The sequence below is a fragment of the Salvelinus sp. IW2-2015 genome, linkage group LG1, assembly GCF_002910315.2.
Source record: "Salvelinus sp. IW2-2015 linkage group LG1, ASM291031v2, whole genome shotgun sequence".
Lineage (NCBI taxonomy): Eukaryota > Metazoa > Chordata > Actinopteri > Salmoniformes > Salmonidae > Salvelinus > Salvelinus sp. IW2-2015.
This window is the reverse complement of record NC_036838.1, coordinates 32988230-33002366: the sequence shown is the minus strand read 5'-3', so window position 1 is coordinate 33002366 and position 14137 is coordinate 32988230. Positions and strand designations below refer to the sequence as shown.

General features: G+C 39.7%; 1 long non-coding RNA gene across 1 annotated transcript in view; it reads left to right on the top strand.

Moving 5' to 3' along the window:
• LOC139028024 (uncharacterized) overlaps positions 1 to 13619 on the top strand; it is a 43265-nt gene extending 29646 nt beyond the window's left edge. The window contains exon 2 of the long non-coding RNA XR_011480159.1: positions 6507 to 13619. This is a non-coding gene — a long non-coding RNA (uncharacterized lncRNA). The remainder of the gene's footprint in view (positions 1 to 6506) is intronic.
• The last annotated feature ends 518 nt before the right edge of the window (positions 13620 to 14137 follow it).

Sequence of the window (14137 nt, the reverse complement as noted above, 5' to 3'; positions counted from 1 at the left end):
GGCTGTGTTTGCCTGGGGCTGAATCAAAACTACAATTCATAAGTCACTATCTGCCTGATGAATTCACTAAACAAACAATAATAAACCCATTGTAACATGTGAGAATATCGACTGCATGTCCAGTTACCAGCAGCACACAACCAGTTTTACTATTTTATTCAAATCTTCTTTAATATTCGTTTTTATTTATATTTCTTCTCGATATGCCATAGCCTAGACCAGATCCAGGGAAGGGAGGCAGGGAGACATAATGGTTTGACAGGGTGAGCTAACCGCAGGCGCGAGCGATGGGAGAAAATAATTTATTGTTGCCATCGCGGTTCACACAGAGTTCACGAGGAGCTGCTGCCTGCTTGTGCAGAGAGGAAAGGAAAGGCTCGAGCTAGACTAGCGCTCTGAAGAAAGGGAATAACAAAATAGAAAATGGAAAATGTTGATAATAATAAGGCAACCCAACGATAGCACGAATTATTATAATTACATTGTTAGTCACAACATTGTTGTTTACCCTGTAAGTAGTAGTAGTAGTATTAATAACAATACATTATTTTTTGTCACTCTGGTGAAGCAGAATTGAGAGAGCTATGGCAGAATAGTTTTGCTTAAGAATAAAGAGATTGAGAATTATATAATTGTGCAATATTTGCATGATTTATTTAATAGAAAACAAAGTGTTCACCTGAACAATAGGCCTTGTCTATAAAAYTACATTTTCTTTGAGAAAGCAGAATTTTCCATAACATTATACAAACTTGATACACTTATGATAACCTTAATGTTAGGCAAAATGACAAGCACATTTTCCTATAATGACTTTGGTTAGGCCTATATCTGTATTTTCTGATGTTCAAGACATATCAGTTATTATGAGGATTATTCAACACAGGAAATTGAGTTAAAACTTGCCTCTATTTTGTGCAGGCAGAAAAGACTTGTGTATAGTGCAATATAGTTTCCTGATATTGCTTTTCTTGTCTATAACCTCCCCAGCTTGTACTCACTTGTTCTGTCTGGGAAACCTGACAAAGCTTAAAATTAGACCTGCTAATTACAATAATACAAATCACAGCAGAATATTTAAACGGAAATGGGTTACAGAAAATGATATGCAAAAGTATTAACGCTAAACAGCTATTAGCGGACTGTTCAATTGGCACAACAAGTTAATAGAATGGAAAGCAAATGCTTGGTCTTATTTCCCACAGTGGGGAATCATTATGGGCCTAATACTAAAGACATGTATTTTGACAGTAAACATGCATTACCTTTTAATGTGGTATGAACGCAACTAGTCATTATGTTTTCATCTGATTAGCTAAATTTCCATCTAATTGGMGACAAATTTTCATACGAATATTCGAAAATCCGCATWAMAAAATATATTCTATGCATAAAAGTCTGTGGCTGATGATTTAGTTCACATAAATAAAGCTTTTGCTGTTAAATACCAGAATGTTCCCACTCTGGTATTTGCRYGTGCGCTCTCACCAACATGCTGCAGATACAGTCGGGGTACATGATGAGATTATTATGGACAGATTATTTGTATTTGTCAAAAGGCAGCCAAGCGTCTATCATCATGTCTGCAGATTTAGACTCTCGATATTTATTGGAAAGCAGCATCATACACTTTGACCACCCTTTGAAGTCTTTATAAGGGCTCGCGAGTGGCGCAGTGGTCTAAGGCACTGCATCTCAGTGCAAGAGGTGTCACTAGGCTGTGATTGGGAGTCCCATAGGGTGGTGCACAATTGCCGTCATTGTAAATGAGAATTTGTTCTTAACTGACTTGTCTAGTTAAATAAATAAAAAGATATAAGTTATGTCATCTAGTAAACTGCATGCTTTCCCGAGTCATAGTGGGAGGACCACACAATGAGGGATCTCTTGACTCAAAGTATGATGCTTATTATATCACCACCATCTCTGGCATAATACATTTTACCAACACATAAAGATCCCACCTTGTCTAGATTATTTTATTTTGTCTACATTTAAAAGGTTTACAGACAAATGTGCTGTTTCCATCAGGCCTGTCATGACATTTTTATCCTACTTGCATAAACAAGTTGAATGGAAACCTGGTTAGTAACTAGGTTTTCATCCAACTGGTGACGGATTTTCGTACGAACATTCTAAAATCACATAAAGAAAACATTTTCCCACCAGTGGTGTGTTTCCACCAAACTGACTCGATGCAGATAAAAATCAGTGCTTGATGACATACTGCACACAAAATGTACTTTTTCGCTTAAGTATTTATCTACCAAATAAAACTCTAATGTTCAATGTGTTCTATCACATTTTCAAGTCTATCGACAGTTTTGTCACAAACTGTTGATTAAATAGATTGCACCAAGTCAAACAAACTAATTACAACAACAAAAATGTCCGAAACTTCCTGTTTCCATCACAACTGTCTTGATGTTTTTTATGGTATGACTTTAGTGGCATAAAAACTGTGGATGGAAACGTGGTTRTTTAAGTGATAATGCCCGAGAAGCCGATGGTTTGGAGGATATAGGTGTTTGGAGGATATATTGTGTTTGGTCTCTGGCCGGCAAACCATGTAAATATATCCTCCAAACACCGGCTTCGATGCCATTATCCATTTTATACAACATATTCAAATAATGATTGACATACTTTCATTTTTTTTTTTTTTATACATTTATTCATACACTCCCATCCTTCCACAAGATATAGTCTAGGGTTGCTACCAAGCCGGCTGGTGTGATTCAGTCTTTTTATCCTGGATCTATGGACCCGAACCCAGTCATTCACAGTCTTTTTGTTCTGTATTTATGGAAACGACACAGTCGTTCTTTTGAAATGTTCCATTACTGGCTGGCAACGTTCTTATTTATTTAACTAGGCAAGTCAGTTAAGAACAAATTCTTATTCTGCCTTGTTAAGGGGTAGAAATCCAGATTTTTACCTTGTCAGCTCGGGGAATCAATCCAGCAACCCCAATGCTCTAACCAGTAGGCTAGTCGCTGCCCCGGTTCTTAGCCCTTGCTTGCTAGCTAGCTAACTTATAGTCACATCAAAAAGTGCAGCCAGAATAACAGCAAAGTAGGTGTATTTGCATTTGTTTAAGCTGTTTCTAGTGACATATATTTGGATACACCCATAACAATGAGCTAATGAGGCGCGATTTCACCTGGATTAGAAAATGTGCTCACTCATCAGGACACTGTTGTTCAGAAGAGCTAGCCAACAGCACAGGTAAAACAATCACTTCAAAATGAAGCTGGAAAGACTGCAAACTAGCTGCACTTGGTTTCGTTTTACCTGATTCATGATTTCAACTGGCTGAGAAATGCTACATGCATTTGCCTCCCGACAAAAGGGCCGACATGCCTCCCGACATGTTCATTACCATGGGACAGCTGGACGTCTAATTTGAATATTAAAACAACGTTGCAAATGTCGGAGAGACAGGCAGCAAGGTTTATAATCTAGAGACCCTCCCCAAAGTTTGACTTTTGTTGCATTAAGGGGAGCTCATGTCTCATTCAGGGCCTACCAAAATATTGTTTTTGGGTGGAAATTTCCTTCAAGGACTAGCATGGCCTCGTTACAGCTTTTTTTATGATAACCTCTGTGGGTAAAATTAATATATCCTTTTATTCATAATATGTTGTTAAATTCTCATTAAGTTGCATTAGAATGGGGCAGACTGGTTTTATCAGCACTACGTGGAGGCCGCAAAGGCTTGAAGGGTACATTTAAATGGAGATCATATCTGTATATGCAGTAGAGGCCGCATCAATACTGGGTTAATGCTCTCCTACATGGCATCCATCATCGGGGAGATGGAAAGAGGCTACTCTAATCCCGAACTAAGCAGTAGTCTATTTGGCCACTTTGTGTCTCTATGTTATTTTATGTTTCAGATTGAGAAAAGCAATTTTTTCTCAACATTGGGCAATATGATTTGCAACACACACACATTGTAACGATGTACGCTGAGAGTCTGGAAGCAAGTTCAGGGAGTGAATACATTTAATAAATAAACAAACATGAACAAAACAAGAAACACTAACAGCAAACTGACATGAAACAGATACAGAAACAATAACGACTGGGGAAGGAACCAAAGGCAGTGACATAAATAGGGCAGGTAATCAAGGAGGTGATTGAGTCCAGGTGAGTGTCAATAAGCGCTGGTCCGCGTGACGATGGTGAGAGGTGTGCGTAATAATCAGCAGTCTGGTGACCTAGAGGCCAGAGAGGGAGTATACGTGACACCCATGACCACAAGAACTGGTGACAATTCTATGTCAGACTGCGAGTATCAACTATTTATAACAACATTTCATATGTTGTATATATTTATCCGCTATTTCAAATTTGCTGTGGTATGTCCAAGTTTCGTCCTTGCTTTAATACATTTTGACATGTTTGACTGATGTCTCAGGCTGTTACTAAACTAAATATTGTGTAGTGATATCTGTAACCAAATTAAAACAGGGAACTATTATGTTTTCTTTCTCGAAGGAATGGACTCACCTCCTCATAAGTAGATGTCCACAAGAGAAAGGGGCCTTGGCAAATCTGAAATAAATGCAAATTGCATTTTTAAAGGTCTATGGTTGCACAAAGACAGCAAACATCTCTGAGTAGAATTGACCAATTGAATTTGTTGCACTATATCTACAGAACATCCTTCAAACCACTTAGGGGATGAACGAGTATCCTTGTTCTCTTTAGTGTGGAGGCTACAAACGTTTCCATTTACCTAACAATGTGACTCAGAGGGTGGAAGGCAGCTAGCTATATGTGGCATAAAGTCTCCCAAATATGCCATACAATTGTTATATGAAAGAGGGAAAGCCAAGTAGCTTGTCCTCTAACTTTGGTGTTGGTTCAAGGCTCTGGATGGAAAGAGGTACAGTACTAGTCAAAAGTTTGGACACACCTACTCATTCCAGGGTTTTTCCAAATTTTTACTATTTTCTACATTGTAGAATAATACTGAATACATCAAAACTATGAAATAACATATATGGAATCATGTAGTAACCAAAAAAGTGTTAAACTAACTAATTCTATTCTTCAAAGTAGCCACCCTTTGCCTTGATGACAGATTTACAAATGTTTGGCATTCAATTAACAGGTGTGCCTTGTTAAAAGTTCATTTGTTGAATTTCTTTCCTTCTTAATGCGTTTSAGCCAATCAGTGGTGTTGTGACAAGGTAGGGTTGGTATACAGAAGATAGCCATATTTTGTAAAAGACCAAGTACAAATTATGGCAAGAACAGCTCAAATAAGCAAAGAGAAACAACAGTCCATAATTACTTTAAGACATGAAAGTCAGTCAATCTGGAACATTTCAAGAACTTTTAAAGTTTCTTCAAGTGCGGTCGCAAAAACCATCAAGCACTATGACGAAACTGGCTCTCACGAGTACCGCCACAGGAAAGGAAGAYCCAGAGTTACCTCTGCTGCAGAGGATAAGTTCATTAGAGTTACCAGCCTCAGAAATTGCAGCCTAAATAAAATCTTCACAGAGTTCAAGTAACAGACACATCTCAACATCACCTGTTCAGAGGAGACTGTGTGAATCAGGCCTTCATGGTCAAATTGCTGCAAAGAAACCTGCAAAGAGATATCTGGTTCCAACCGCTGTGCCATTGTGAGACTCCGAGTAGCGAACGGATGATCTCTGCATGTGTGGTTCCCACCATTAAGCATGGAAGAGGAGGTGTGATGGTGTGGGGGTGCTTTGCTGGTGACACTGTCAGTGATTTATTTTGAATTCAAGGCACATTTAACCATCATTGCTACCACAGCATTCTGCTGCGATACGCCATCCCATCTGATTTGTGATTAGTGAGACTATCATTTGTTTTTCAAAAGCACAATGACCCAACACACCTCCAGCCTGTTTAAGGGCTATTTGACCAAGAAGGAGAGTATTAGAGTGCTGCATCAGATGACATGGCATCCACAATCACCCAACCTCAACCCAATTGAGATGGTTTGGGATGAGTTGGACAGAGTGAAGTTAAAGCAGCCAACAAGTGCTCAGCGTATGTGGGAACTCCTTCAAGACTGTTGGAAAAACATTCTAGTTGAAGCTGGTTGAGAGAATGCCAAGAGTGTGCAAAGTTGTCATCAAGGCAAAGGGTGGCTACTTTGCAGAATCGAAAATCGAAAATATACTTTGATATGTTTTTGGGATTCTACATGATTCCGTATGTGTTATTTCATAGTGTTGACATCTTCATTATAATTCTACAATGTAGAAAATAGTAAAATAAAGAAAAACCCTTGAATGGGTAGGTGTGTCCAAACTTTTGACTGGTACTGTACATCTAAAAATCACACAAGAATGCTTTGTCAAATTTCTGCAAATACAAATTATATTTTCTTTGCTTTTTGCGAATTGCTGCATTGCATCATGTCACAAAAATGTATTGACAGTCTCTAATTTGTTGATTTCGTATGTGTAACCTCTGCCCTATGTGTCTTTCTCCCCTGCCTTCTATCTCCACAGGTATGTCACCTGAAAGGCACAGTGGGGTGGATCTTGTCCGATGACAAAGTCAGCTGATGAGCCTAGCACACCTGTTCCTCTTGGACGACCACAGTACACTGAACAGGGATGTATGCTGTGAGGAACAAGGCTCTTGGGCTCCCCTTTGATATGATTCTCTAAGGGAGAATCTGAGTGCAGCAGCACTTCATTCAGTGCTCTGAGAAGGACCTAAGTGCAGAAGCTATGTCCCATCCACCTTACTACTACAGCAAATGGGGCATCCTCTGGCCCCCTAGTAAATGGAGCTTCAGCATTAGGAATCCAGAGGAGTCAACAAGGCTGAACTGTAGAGGCTTAGGCCCCCCCTAAGACTGGGAGGTCTTCCAGTGATTATAAATTAAATTATTTTGTTTGTACTGTATGTTATGACTAGTGAAGGCTGTTGGGAGCAGAGTGCTACACTCAGGTCCTTGGAAAAGGGCTTGTCATCAGCCTCTGTTGGACAACACCTCTGAGGACTGCTGTCGACCGGCATGCCAGTGAGCGCTCCAACAGCTCCATTGACCGTCACCTATTCCAGTCATGTTAATGTGATATGTGATGCTAAAGCTGGGACATTGGTAGAAGCCTCTGACAAGTACCACTGATAAGATCATTCTAAGGACACACATACACTGCCTATTTTGTAATTCTACTAACATTGTATCTGGTGGACCCATTGTGACTCCTCAAATTTCACTATCAGTGAAAGAGTTGATTTTTCATTGCTAAATTAGATTTAAATAATTATATATTTGAAATAGTGTATTAAGATATTCATATTGAATACTGTAACAATGTACATATATATATATATATATATATACAATTGAAGTCGGAGGTTTACATACACCTTAGCCAAATACATTTAAACTCAGTTTTTCACAATTCCTGACATTTAATCCTAGTAAAATTCCCTATCTTAGGTCAGTTAGGATCACCACTTTATTATAAGAATGTGAAATGTCAGAATAATAGTAGAGAGAATGATTTCTTTCAGCTTTTATTTCATTCATCACATTCCCAGTGGGTCAGAAGTTAACATACACTCAATTAGTATTTGGTAGCATTGCCTTTAAATTGTTTAACTTGGGTTAAACGTTTCGGCTAGCCTTCCACAAGCTTCCCACAATAAGTTGGGTGTAGTTTGGCCCATTCCTCCTGACAGAGCTGGTGTAACTGAATCAGGTTTGTAGGCCTCCTTGCTCGCAACACGTTTTTCAGTTCTGCCCACAAATATTCTATAGGATTGAGGTCAGGGCTTTGTGATGGCCACTCCAATACCTTGACTTTGATGTCCTTAAGCCATTTTGCCACAACTTTGGAAATATGCTTGGGGTCATTGTCCATTTGGAAGACACATTTGCGAACAAGCTTTAACTACGTGACTGATGTCTTGAGATGTTGCTTCAGTATRTCCACATCATTTTCCTGCCTCATGATGCTATTTATTTTGTGAAGTGCACCAGTCCCTCCTGCAGCAAAGCACCCCCACAACATGATGCTGCCACCCCCGTGCATCACGGTTGGGATGGTGTTCTTCGGGTTGCAAGCCTCCCCCTTTTTACTCCAAACATAACGATGGTCAGTATGGCCAAACAGTTCTATTTTTGTTTCATCAGACCAGAGGACATTTCTCCAAAAGGTATTTGTCCCCATGTGCAGTTGTAAACCGTAGTTAGGCTTTTTTATGCAGGTTTTGGAGCAGTGGCTCCAACCTTGCAGGTCATGTTGATATAGGACTCGTTTAACTGTGGATATAGATACTTTTGTACCTGTTTCCTCCAGCATCTTCACAAGGTCCTTTGCTGTTGTTCTGGGAATGATTTGCACTTTTCGCACCAAAGTCCGTTCATTTCTAGGAGACAGAACGCGTCTCCTTCCTGAGCGGTATGACGGCTGCATGGTCCCATGGTGTTTATACTTGTGTACTATTGTTTGTACAGATGAACGTGGTACCTTCAGTCATTTGAAAATTTCTCCCAAGGATGAACCAGACTTGTGGAGGTCTACAAATTGGCTGATTTCTTTTGATTTTCCCATGATGTCAAGCAAAGAGGGACTGAGGTTGAAGGTAGGCCTTGATATACATCCACAGGTATACCTCCAATTGACTCAAAGGATGTCAATTAGCCTATCAGAAGCTTCTAAAGCCATGACATAATTTTCTGGAATTTTCCAAGCTGTTTAAAGGCACAGTCAACTTAGTGTATGTAAACTTCTGACCCACTGGAATTGTGATACAGTGAATTATAAGTTAAATAATCTGTCTGTAAACAATTGTTGGAAGAATGACATGTGTCATGCACAAATTAGATGTCCTAACCGACTTGCCAAAACTGTAGTTTGTTAACAAGAAATTTGTGGAGTGGTTGAAAACGAGTTTTAATGACTCCAACCTAAGTGTATGTAAACTTCCGACTTCAACTGTATATATATATATATCCAGTACCAGTCAAAAGATTGGACTCACCTACACCTTCTTAATTTGTACTATTTTCTACATTGTAGAATAATACTGAATACATCAAAACTATGAAATAACACATACGGAATCATGCGGTAACCAAAAAAGTGTTAAACAAATCAATGTATGTTTTATATTTGAGATTCTTCAAACTAGCCACCCTTTGCCTTGATGACAGCCTTGCACACTCTTGGGATTATCTCAACCAGTTTCATGAGGTAGTCATCTGGAATGCATTTCAATGAACAGGTGTGCCTTGTTTAAAGTTCATTTGTGGAATTTCTTTCCTTCTTAATGCGTTTGAGCCAATCGGTTGTGTTGTGACAAGATAAAAAAAAAAAAGCATTCCAGGTGAAGCTGGCTGAGAGAATGCCAAGAGTGTGTTAAGCTGTTATCAAGGCAAAGGGTTGCTACTTTGAAGAATCTAAAATCTAAAATATATTTTGATTTGATTAACACTTTTTTGCTTACTACATGATTCCATGTGTGTTGTTTCATAGTTTTGATGTCTTCATTATTATTCTACAATGTAGAAAATATTAAAATAAAGAAAATCCCTTGAATGAGTAGGTGTGTCCAAACTTTTAACTGGTACTGTATATATGTCTATTATACAGCTGTGATAATGACACACCATCAAATATTATGGAAGGGATAAACTATGGAAATGACAGATTGGAAATACATTTGCTGCACAGATTGTGAAATTGTTGATTAAACTCATTAATAAAAGTATTGATGGTATTTTTCTAGTTTGTGCCATTAGTACTAAGCAATGTAAATGTGATACATGTTCAAATTAGACATGCAAATAATAACATTACTTACTGTGAGAGATAGAGGGGGATTCATGACAGTGACAAATAAAACGGTGTGTTCCTTGTTGTATGGAAATCACAGACAAAACACATAATTCCCTCAGAGAGATCAATCAAGATTGAGCTCAAAATTGGACATCTCTTCATGTCCTGAGGATATGGGGAAATGCTTTCAAAACTGGCCATTAGGTGCAACAGTGTGCGCTTTTGCCATCAAGTAGCCTTTTACTAGGGCATTGTGGATGGGGGTGGCGAATGGGCATAATTCCATGATTCTGGATCAGAAGGTTGCCTGTTTGATCCCAGTGGTAGACACAGTTTTTATATTTTTTGTTTTAACTCCCAACCCTTAACCCTTACCTTAGCCATTTGGAATGATTGCCTAAACATAATGTTTTAACCCTATCCCAAACCCATGACTCTGGATCAGACCCTTACCTTAACCATTCGGAATGAGTTCCTAAACCTAACCCTGAACTTCGAAATTTGACATTTGGAGAAATGGAAAGATACAGAGCAGCACGAGAAACAACAACGCTATGAAATGTGACGTTTGGAGCAACTTCAAAATTTGACGTTTGTAGTACATGGATGAACGTCTAATTCTGCAGTGAGACTGTGAGAGCTTGTTGACATTATCCCCATTGCAGTCAAATCTAGCTTTGTCCCTCTGTTTTCTTTCTAATTTAGTCTGATGCTGTTTTAGGTTAAAAGGTTTTGCCAAATAATGACTGCAGAACACCTGCTAGCATCTCAAATAATTTTATTTTCAGAGAATATGTAAATAATAATTGTCAAAAAATGACAGTGAATAACATAGGATGAGATTTGGGGATGCTATAACTGCTTATTTTTTCTTTCATCCATACTGCTCTCTCTCTCTCTCTCATTCCCTCTCTCTCGCTGCCTCTCTGATGGTTTCTGCAGTGGCGGCTGTGTATGCTGATGCTGTTATTGTACATACGCCACTGCATTATCATCCATCACCCACGCAGTCAGCAGTGGGCTTAATGGTGGAGATGGCCCGCTGATGGCCCCTGTTTGTGACACTAGCAAATGCCAACTCCGTGCTCCGAGCCTCGCGGTCTACCATTCTAATTCTGATATTACTGTCATACGACTATTAATCACGGCCACAGGAGAACAATTGGAGGGGGAAGAAATACACCAGCGCAATTAATGCAACTCAATCTACAAGAAATTCCACATGAAGACCYTCTCTTTCTGCAGATTTCACAAATGGAACTTGAAAACTTCAATTTAGGTCTTAGCGAAAAGAGAATTCTAGAAATTGTCTTGAAATTAATCATTCTTATTCATCGAAGGGTTTTTCATAACCCTATATTAAAAAGAAATGCAAACTACTATTGTAAATGAGAATGATGTTTTTTCCCCGTTTATCTTTAGTGCAACATTTAGCATTCCTCCGGAGGCCCTGCGGTAGGCTACTGCCATACTACTGGAGTTACAATATGGAGTAAACACCAGAACCAAATCACTCCAGAAGCCCAGAGACCTGGAACAGAGTTTACCCTATGTTCTGTATTACCTGAAGGGGTCATACTGGTGGCCCAAGTCATTGCTGAATAGCGACATTTTGGAATAATCACACTCAGATTAAAATGATTTAAATACGGGAACAGATGCAGATAGGAGAGCATTTCGGCGACACATGGCTCCAAATCCCACGGCTATTAAATCAAAGGAGAAACTCCAAGCACTTGCCACAATGCTGGAGGGAAGCCCCAATGACCAACAGCAAACAAGTTTTTCCTCTGTTTGTCTGTTTATAATTGTGTTTATTTGTTATTGCCCCAGTGGTCCAACCAAGCCTGCTGCTCAGACTTCTCACATTCTTGTTCCATTTGTATTTGTATTTTCTTTCCTACCTCAAGTCATGCTGTGGTTAAGAAAAGTAGAGTGTGAATACGGTTAAGGTTTGAATTATACTATGCGTTTGTGTGTGTGACTTCTGAAGGTCCAGAAATATTATCATTAGCTCCCTTTCAAGCCTCCAAGATGTGCCAAGAGCCTCCAAAAGATGTGAAAATCTCTCTTGCTTGAACAACAGCTGTTTTACATGCAGGCACCTGCACAGGTGGGGCTCGCTCGTGCCCTCTTGAGCCTTTTCCCCAGTCTGCCCTGTATGGAGATTGCGCGCCCGGTATCCATACATGCATGCCTTGAGAGATGCCGTCACCGGTCAGTGTGTGTAGCTACCTAGTTTAAATATCAACAGTACTGCCACAGCAGCCTAACATTTGATTAACACTTCATAACTGATTTAGCCTACATCATCATCAATATTCGGACTGGTTGGCTGATAAGCTCAGCAGAGAGAGGCAGAAAGACAGAGAGGTAAATCACAATCAGTAAAATAAATCGAGCTAGCAGATTTACATCAATCATAAACATCAAAGATCAGCTGATAGCCCACCCTCTTTTCCAGATGTCAATCATGTCTTTAGGAGGCACTGTAACTAGCTTGCTAACAACTTGTGATGATGAGTGAGTGTGTTGTTGCAGAAATAAATAAATGCGAATTTGAGCACCTGCCCCCTGAAAAGTCTGTGCATGGTCCTGTTTACACGGAATATGTTTACACGGAATAACTTGACATTAAATCAAGTGTTGTCTTGCAAAACAATCCCATTGAAATTCAAACTCTGTGTGTGCACTTGACCTATAAATACAGTGCCTTCGGAAAGTATTCACACCCCTTGACTTTTTCCACATTTTGTTACATTACAGCATTATTCTAAAAAAAAAAGTTTTTAAAATCCTCAGCAATCTACACACAAGACCTCATGATGACAAAGAGAAAAACTTTTTTTGAAATGTTTGCTAATTTATTCTACATGAAAAACAGAAATACCTTATTTACATAATTATTCAGACCCTTTGCTATGAGACTCGAAATTGAGCTCAGGTGCATTTCCAGTGATCATCCTTAAGGTGGTTCTACAACTTGATTGGAGTCTACTTGATTGGACATGATTTGGAAAGACTCACACCTGTCTATATAAGGTCCCACAGATGACAGTGCATGTCAGAGCAAAAACCAAGCCGCGAGGTAGAGGGAATTGCCCGTAGAGCTCCGAGACAGGATTGTATCGAGGCACAGATCTGGGGAAGGATACCAAAATATTTCTGCAGCATTGAAGGTCCCTAAGAACACAGTGGCCTCCATCATTCTTAAATAGAAGAAGTTTGGAGCCACCAAGACTTCCTAGAGCTGGCCATCAGGCCAAACTGAGCAATTGGGGGAGAAGGGCCTTGGTCAGGGAGGTGACCAAGATCCCAGTGGTCACTCTGACAGAGCTCTTTTTTTTCTTTTTTTCTTTCACCTTTATTTAACCAGGTAGGCTAGTTGAGAACAAGTTCTCATTTACAACTGCGACCTGGCCAAGATAAAGCATAGCAGTGTGAACAGACAACAACACAGAGTTACACATGGAGTAAACAATAAACAAGTCAATAACACAGTAAAAACAAAAAATGAGTCTACATACATTGTGTGCAAAAGGCATGAGGAGGTAGGCAATAAATAGGCCATAGGAGTGAATAATTACAATTTAGCAGATTAACACTGGAGTGATAAATCATCAGATGATCATGTGCAAGTAGAGATACTGGTGTGCAGAAGAGCAGAAAAGTAAATAAATAAAAACAGTAAGGGGATGAGGTAGGTAAATTGGGTGGGCCGTTTACAGATGGACTATGTACAGCTGCAGCGATCGGTTAGCTGCTCAGATAGCAGATGTTTAAAGTTGGTGAGGGAAATAAAAGTCTCCAACTTCAGCGATTTTTGCAATTTGTTCCAGTCACAGGCAGCAGAGAACTGGAAGGAAAGGCGGCCAAATGAGGTGTTGGCTTTTGGGATGATCAGTGAGATATACCTGCTGGAGCGCGTGCTACGGGTGGGTGTTGTTATCGTGACCAGTGAACTGAGATAAGGCGGAGCTTTACCTAGCATGGACTTATAGATGACCTGGAGCCAGTGGGTCTGGCGACGAATATGTAGCGAGGGCCAGCCGACTAGAGCATACAGGTCGCAGTGGTGGGTGGTATAAGGTGGCTCCAGGATGGCACTATGATAAACTGCATCTAGTTTGCTGAGTAGAGTATTGGAAGCTATTTTGTAGATGACATCGCCGAAGTCGAGGATCGGTAGGATCTAGGGTAAGTTTGGCRGCGTGCGTGAAGGAGGCTTTGTTGCGAAATAGAAAGCCGATTCTTGATTTGATTTTGGATTGGAGATGTTTAATATGAGTCTGGAAGGAGAGTTTACAGTCTAGCCAGACACCTAGGTAYTTATAGATGTC